The sequence below is a fragment of the Carettochelys insculpta genome, chromosome 14 (assembly GCF_033958435.1).
Source record: "Carettochelys insculpta isolate YL-2023 chromosome 14, ASM3395843v1, whole genome shotgun sequence".
Taxonomy (NCBI): Eukaryota; Metazoa; Chordata; order Testudines; family Carettochelyidae; genus Carettochelys; species Carettochelys insculpta.
In genome coordinates, this window is record NC_134150.1 from 18,077,929 (window position 1) to 18,083,857 (window position 5,929).

Below are 5,929 nucleotides of genomic sequence, written 5' to 3' on the forward strand. Positions count from 1 at the left end.
GAACTTTAACCATTTGGTTACCACAGCCTGGCCATAGGTGAGAGCGCTAGGAGCTCCCTGCTCTAACAGAAAAAAAAACCTGGGTTGTTTAGGACCCAGGGGAATACCTCACCGCACATTACCTGGCCACCGGCTAACAGAATTGGCGCAGCGAGCAGGGTTGTGACACAGGCTGTACCTCAGTGACAAAATGAAACCAGTCACGATAAACAACATGGATTTCCCCAACATAGAGAAGGAATTCACCCGGGAAGGATGGGCTGACCCTAAGAGGGACAAGGAAATGTTGGAAAAGAACTGGGGACAATCAGAGGAATCACGGTTGCAGTTCTGTAAGCAGAGAACTGCTTGTAAAGTAAAAGGGAAAAAGGAATATTGGAGCAGTTTTGCATCTGGCTGTGAGAAACAGCTTCTTGGACAAAAGCCCAGATTATAAAACCTTGAAGAAACTGCCCAACTCTGAAAGCTTTAGTTCAAGTTCTTAACTCTTTGTGGTACAAAGTGTAGTCATGTAAACATTTATGTTGTCGTGTATGTGTATATGTCATGGAGTTTTGTTTACATTAATTGTTTTGCTAACACGTGTTTGTGTCATGTCATGGAGTTTTATTTAATGTTGTTTGTTTGTCTGTCTGTCTGTTTGTCCTGCTGGTGCATCCATAAGGAGGGGACGTCTTCCGATATGGACACCTTCCAATATAGGAAAAACAGTAAGTTTAGGTACAAAAGATCTAAATCCCTTTTGTAATACTTAAAATGGTAATATCCAATAAGATGTCACTTTGGAAAATAAGCATGTGATTTGAGGTTAAGAGTAAGTGAGTAAGTCCTTAACTCTAACAGGTCTGGAGAAAATTCAGAGTGAGTAGCCTGCAGAGTTTAGAAAGAACTGAGCATATTTGGAAATGGAGCATTCCAATATGTAACCTGCCACCCCAAAGGGGGTAGAAAAGTATTCTTTTGTCTTTCAGAAACACAGAGTAAAGTTGGTAGTTACTAAAGAACAACCTAAACATCATGAATCTCCTTTTAAAATGAAGAATGTGGTTTTGTATTTTATGTTTGTGCTTATCTTATTAATAGCATTATCAAATTGTCTATGTTGGTAAGCTAAAATATACATGGGCTCATTAAAACAAAATGGTCTGTATATTGCTGCCTTATTAAATGCCTTGGCTGACACAGCAGCTAAAGCTGCAGACCTTTCCCCTCTTGGGCCACTTCACTGCTTCCCATTTTTACAGATTCCCAGTCTCCTATTGCAACCCTTATTGATACTGCACTATTCCAAGATCAGGCCCTAAATTCAGAAGAAACAATCTGGAGACTGGATGAATGCCTTTTGCATCCTGAACACCTTTGGTGCTTCCCGGACGGCCGCCTGGTTGTACCCAAGGTCCTTCTCCCTTATCTTGCTTGCATGCACCACAGCCTGACTCATGTAAGCGAAGCAGGGGGATGATTACTGCTGTTCAAGCAAATTGGTTTGCTTCCAAATTCTCCTAAGTGGGCCAAACAACTGTCTGGCTTGCCCTGTCTGCCAAGCCCATGACATGGGCAAACCTGTAAAGACAGTTCTGGCAACCAGATCTCTGCCTTTAGGACTGTTGCTGAAGTTATAAATGAACTTCATTCAGCTACCCAAATGTAAATCTTTTTAAAAGGTGCTGGTTATTGTTTGTTTGTTCTCAGGGTGGGTAGAGGAATGTCCATGCCGGAAAGCTGATACCGCACAGAACTCCACCTTAATTAAGGAATCCCTATGGAAGGTGGGAATGCCTAGTGAGTACCACCATGCCACCCAGCAACCCCTAAGTATAGGGCATGTGTCAGCCCACCAAAAGAATAACACCCCGGCTGCACAGCTAAATAACCTGGCAGATGCAGCAGCCCACATCTCTGCCACCCAAGTAGATTGGGAAAGTTTGTACCTATGGCTACAAGACACTCTGGGGCACACACGGAGTGATGAGCTGGTGCGGCAAGCACATATCAGGGGGTGGCCTATCACCCACCAACAGGCCAGAGACCTGTTGCAAGCCTGTACTATCTGTGCTAAAACCTGAAAACACATAGCTGAAGGACAATGGTTTGCTAGGGTAACAGATAGGAAAACACTATGGGCAACCTGGCAGGTCGATTACATTGGCCCACTGCCTACTACCAGGCAAAGGTGTAAGTACCTTCTGACTGGAATGGAAGTTGTTCCAGGAATTGGTTTTGCATACCCTGCCCCATTGGCAACAGGACTTTCCACCATCACAGGGCTAAATCGTGTAATCACGATAGTCCCTACACCCTGGGAAATTCAGTCTGACAACAGCTCACACTTTAAAAACAAAGTAGTGGGCTACTAAGCATGGAATTCAGTGGACTTGCCACCGCCCATACTGACCCCAGTCCAACGGCATAGTTGAGCACTGAAATGGGCTGTTAAAGAGCCACTTGAAGCCCACGGATGACACTTGGGAAAACAGGCTGGATGAGGTGGTGCAGCGACTAAACACCCAGCAAACCCCTACGGGCAGTCCAATCAGCTGAGGATTCTTCCCTACAGTGAAAAATTCCTTGACCTCGGCTGCACTGCTCAAGGGCTCCAAATCTAATCCTGGAGATACTGTTGTAATTAAACACCCTAGCCTGGGAACACAGACTCATGTACTGCACTCATGCAAAGGTGGGGGTGTGGACTGCTTTAGACTCTGAAAGGGAACCAATAACCATTACCAAGGCTTGGATCACATCCAAGACCGGCTGACCTTGTGTTTTCTCTCCAGAAAAGAAGGAACCACCTGGAATACACGCCTCCCTGGGAGGAAGCAAGGCAACGGCCACCTGTAACATCAGTACACACCAAAGAACTTTAATGTATATAATATATGCATGCTGCTATATGCCATATTAATACTAATAGACTTTTAGTAATTGCTATAGACCTAGTTGTGTTGTAGCTATCTTCAACCCAGATGACAGCATGGCACCTCAACTCCTCATCACCTTCCTGACTACCTCGCTGACCTCTGCCACACCTAAGCATCCCCTCAGGAATGCCATCCAGTCCATCGTCTCCACCGCTGGTGCCACGGATTGCTGGATGTGCACCCTGCTGAACTCCTCTACCAGATTGGGAATTGAGTTTGTCCCTCTGAACCTGAATGATTGGTGGGACAAGAGGAACATCTTCTGGTGGGGACCAGTCTGTTTTGATGACAGTGACGTCCACTCCTACCTTCGCCGCAGCCCCTGGGGTTCATGCTGCAATAGGGTGAACTCCTACTTGGATAAGGACTCTGGAAGTTCTGGTTCTGGTTTTGTTATTGTACCCTGTAACGGGATGAGGCTTGCTGGGATTTGAGTCCCTGACAACCTTGTCATCCCGGGTGCTGGGAGGGTGGAACTGAATGTCTTGCTTGTAATTCCTCGGAGTGGAAGCCATCGCGTGCGAGGAAGCTCCAAGGTTAGGCTGGGCCCTTCTGTCCCGTCCTCCTAGCCAAGCTGGTGTGGGTAGAGGTAACCGGTTTAAACATTCGTGGAACTGAGTGTCTTGCTTGTAATTCCTCGGAGTGGAAGCCATCGCGTGCGAGGAAGCTCCAAGGTTAAGCTGGGCCCTTCTGTCCCGTCCTCCCAGCCAAGATGGTGGGGGTAGAGGTAACCGGTTTGAACTTTCTGGAGTAGACCATAATTCCCATCTGCCTTCCTGTCTGCTTGTTCTCTGTCTAAGTGTCAGCAAGTGATGGGTGGGTCTCGAAGTATGCAGTCCTGGCCCAACAAGGAGGAGTTTGTGCTGTAATTAACCAATCTTGCTGCTTTTAGGTAAACACTCAAAACAGATTAAACAGGATGTATCTGCCATCAAAGATGCAGTTAAAATCTTACATGCTGCAACTAAGAATGGAAAGATCTCATGGTTAAAATGGCTAGCTCAACAATTAGAATTTTCTCTTACTCTATTCCTGCATTCTATTGTAACCACTATTTTGATCATTCTTATCATAGTAGTTGTGTTTTGCATAACACTGTGCATTGTTAGGAGACTAATTGACGTGGCTATCTCCTCCACGCAAATCCGATACATGGAGCAGACACGTGATCCTAGCCAGTTCCGCGATTCCCCACATACTGATCGGATCATTTGGGTACTTTTAGATTTCCTCCAAGGAGGGCAAGAGGTGCTGGCATCACCTCCACCTTGTGTTCTGGGATGTAATGTGGTGCATCAGGGGGTGGAATGTAGCCAGACAAATTCTCCCCCTTACAAGCCAGCTAGCTGGTTCCCGTCCCCCACCCACCGAGGAACACACAGGGCACGGAAATGGCTGCTGACAGCACAGTCTTTGATGCCCTCATTGAGGCCCAGATGTGCTAGCTCATCGTGACCCTGAGAAACAGAAAGTACTGATAAAAGGCTAACAGGCCAAACTATCAACAAGAAGGGGGGGGGACCTCAGGAAATCACCCCAGCTGGCATTGATGGATTTGATGCACACACACATATCATCCCAGAAGAGGAAGTCTCCGCCCACACAAAAAGAATGTCCTGTACTCTCAAATTGCTTATCTCCTGTCTTACAAGTGCAAATTAAGTAAGAAATGCCCTTGTAACAAACTGGCATCACAAAAGACAGACCAGTATGATCTGGAACCTTAGATAAGAAAGAGAATGCATAACCTAAAGGGGTATAAAAGATGGGTCCAGCAGAACTCTAACTTTGAGTGCATTCCACCAACTACCTGCTGGTCGGGTCAGGTGATTGCCTCCCAAGGTCCACAACTGGGGGCGCCCAACCTCGTATTCGTCTTTCCACAGAATTGAGTGACCGATCCGGCTTGGCTACGCTGGTATCGAGAGACGCAGAGAGGGTATGATATACCCATGCTAGGTCTCCTTTCTTTTTGTGCACAGCTAAAGAATTAGAGCTCTGTAACTAGATGTTGTTGTATCAAGATATCATTGTGTTAGATGGTAACAGATATCTTTGTATTGGATTGTAACGTAACTTGTTAACACCTGTACTTTGCTAGCATATAAGAAGTAGACAATAGCCTTTTGTAACTGCACGCTTATAACTGTAGCTTTAATAAACTTGTAACCAGTTAAGATCTAAGCCTGACTGCTATTACCCTTTTGTCACTACAACACAGCCGGCACAACAAAAAGAACTTTAACCGTTTGGTTACCACAGCCTGGCCATAGGTGAGAGTGCTAGGAGCTCCCTGCTCTAACAGAAAAAAAAAACTGGGTTGTTTAGGACCCAGGGGAATACCTCACCGCACATTACCCGGCCACCGGCTAACACTCGCCCAGGGGTCCTCTGACAGTGGCCTTGTCCTTCCTGCTTTCACTTCCCTTTATTGCCTCCTGTTCCCTGGACCACTTCCTCTGTGAGCCTTGTACTTTCTTAGCCCTTGTATCAAGGCCACAGCCTGGCAGGTACAACTCTCTAGCTGCCCAGAGCCTATCAAGCACTCCTCTACCCGAGGTGCTTCCTCTCTTGCAACCAGTCCTGCATCCTCCCTGGTCAGGACCCAATGGCCCACTACCCTGCTGAGCAGCTCCTTATAAAGAAGGTTGTCCCAGCAAGTCACCCCCTGATTGGCTCCCTAACAGCTTTGTCCTCATTGGCTGGGGTTCTGCACAGGCTCCCTCCATCCTGTTTTAACTCCTCTCTAGCCAGAGCCAGAGCCAGGGCCCAACAGCCACTCTCTAGCACTTAACCTCTCTAGGCAAGGTGGGAGGGGGACCCAAATCTATGCCCCTGTAAGGTGCAGGGCTTATGGTGGAAGGGGTGGGGCCTATGGCAGTCAGGGCTTACACAGTGCATCCGGTGAAGTTATTTCACTTCACCTCATTGTAAAGTGCAGTGGCAGCCTTTCAAATTACTTTACTGCTGGCCAAATCATAGCAGCTTTTTAACCAATTATTAGATAA

General features: G+C 46.7%; 1 long non-coding RNA gene across 1 annotated transcript; it reads left to right on the forward strand.

The window, feature by feature from the left end:
• The first annotated feature begins 414 nt into the window (after positions 1–414).
• On the forward strand, positions 415–5,081 carry LOC142020736 (uncharacterized). Its single transcript, XR_012647490.1, has 3 exons — positions 415–710; positions 1,693–1,782; positions 2,778–5,081. It is a non-coding gene; the product is annotated as an uncharacterized LOC142020736 (long non-coding RNA).
• The last annotated feature ends 848 nt before the right edge of the window (positions 5,082–5,929 follow it).